The sequence below is a fragment of the Lepisosteus platostomus genome, chromosome 4, assembly GCF_059453375.1.
Source record: "Lepisosteus platostomus isolate fLepPlt1 chromosome 4, fLepPlt1.hap1, whole genome shotgun sequence".
Classification (NCBI taxonomy): Eukaryota; Metazoa; Chordata; class Actinopteri; order Semionotiformes; family Lepisosteidae; genus Lepisosteus; species Lepisosteus platostomus.
Window position 1 is genome coordinate 7,129,468 of NC_142614.1, and position 2,632 is coordinate 7,132,099.

Here is a 2,632-nt window from a genome sequence, read left to right on the forward strand (position 1 = left end):
CACGACCACAACTACGAACGGACCGACAACCAGCACGGCGGCTGACACGACCACAACTGCAGCTGCACTGACATCCAGCACGGCGGCTGACACAACCACAACTACGAACGGACCGACAACCAGCACGGCGGCTGACACGACCACAACTACAAACGGACCGACAACCAGCACGGCGGCTGACACGACCACAACTACAAACGGACCGACAACCAGCACGGCGGCTGACACGACCACAACTGCAGCTGCACTGACATCCAGCACTGCGGCTGACACGACCACAACTGCAGCTACACTTACAACCAGCACGGTGGCTGATACGACCACAACTACGAACGGACCGACAACCAGCACGGTGGCTGACACGACCACAACTACGAACGGACCGACAAACAGCACGGTGGCTGACACGACCACAACTGCAGCTGCACTGACATCCAGCACGGCGGCTGACATGACCACACCTGCGGCTACACTGACAACCAGCACGGTGGCTGACACGACCACAACTGCAGCTACACTGACAACCAGCACGGTGGCTGACACGACCACAACTACGAACGGACCGACAACCAGCACGGCGGCTGACACGACGACAACTACGAACGGACCGACAACCAGCACGGTTGCTGACACAATCACAACATCGGCTACACTGACAACCAGCACGGCGGCTGACACGACTACACCTGCAGAAACACTGACAACCAGCACGGTGGCTGACACGACCACAACTTCGGCCGCACTGACATCCAGCACGGTGGCTGACACGACCACAACTACGAACGGACCGACAACCAGTACGGTGGCTGACACGACCACAATTGCAGCAACACTGACAACCAGCACGGTGGCTGACACGACCACAACTATGAACGGACCGACAACCAGCAAGGTGGCTGACACGACCACAACCACGAACGGATCAACAACCAACACGGCGGCTGACACAACCACACCTGCGTCAGCACTGACATCCAGCACGGCGTCTGACACGACCACAACTGCAGCTGCACTGACATCCAGTACGGCGGCTGACACGACCACACCTGCGTCAGCATTGACATCCAGCACGGCGGCTGACACGACCACAACTACGAACGGACCGACAACCAGCACGGCGGCTGACACGACCACAACTGCAGCCCTACTGACATCCAGTACGGCGGCTGACACAACCACACCTGCGGCTACACTGACAACCAGCACGGTGGCTGACACGACCACAAATACGAACGGACCGACAACCAGCACAGCGGCTGACACGACCACAACTACGAACGGACCGACAACCAGCACGACGGCTGACAGGACCACACCTGCAGCTACACTGACAACCAGCACGGTGGCTGACACGACCACAACTACGAACGGACCGACAACAAGCAAGGTGGCTGACACGACCACAACTACGAACGGACCGACAACCAGTACGGTGGCTGACACGACCACAACTGCAGCAACACTGACAACCAGCACGGTGGCTGACACGACCACAACTATGAACGGACCGACAACCAGCACGGTGGCTGACACGACCATAACCACGAACGGACCAACAACCAACACGGCGGCTGACACAACTACACCTGCGTCAGCATTGACATCCAGCACGGCGGCTGACACGACCACAACTACGAACGGACCGACAACCAGCACGGCGGCTGACACGACCACAACTGCAGCTGCACTGACATCCAGCACGGCGGCTGACACGACCACAACTACGAATGGACCGACAACCAGCACGGTTGCTGACACAATCACAACATCGGCTACACTGACAACCAGCACGGCGGCTGACACGACCACACCTGCAGCTACACTGACAACCAGCACTGTGGCTGACACGACCACAACTTCGAACGGACCGACAACCAGCACGGCGGCTGACACAACCACACCTGCAGCTACACTGACAACCAGCACGGTGGCTGACACGACCATAACCACGAACGGACCAACAACCAACACGGCGGCTGACACAACTACACCTGCGTCAGCACTGACATCCAGCACGGCGGCTGACACAACCACAACTGCAGCTGCACTGACATCCAGCACGGCGGCTGACACGACCACAACTACGAACGGACCGACAACCAGCACGGCGGCTGACACGACCACAACTGCAACCCTACTGACATCCAGTACGGCGGCTGACACAACCACACCTGCGGCTACACTGACAACCAGCACGGTGGCTGACACGACCACAACTACGAACGGACCGACAACCAGCACAGCGGCTGACACGACCACAACTACGAACGGACCGACAACCAGCACGGCGGCTGACACGACCACAACTACGAACGGACCGACAACCAGCACGGCGGCTGACACGACCACAACTGCAGCTGCACTGACATCCAGCACGGCGGCTGACACGACCACAACTGCAGCTGCACTGACATCCAGCACGGTGGCTGACACGACCACAACTACGAGCGGACCGACAACCAGCACGGTGGCTGACACGACCATAACTACAAACGGACCGACAACCAGCATGGTGGCTGACACGACCACAACTGCAGCTGCACTGACATCCAGCACGGCGGCTGACACAACCACACCTGCGGCTACACTGACAACCAGCACGGTGGCTGACACGACCACAACTACGAACGGA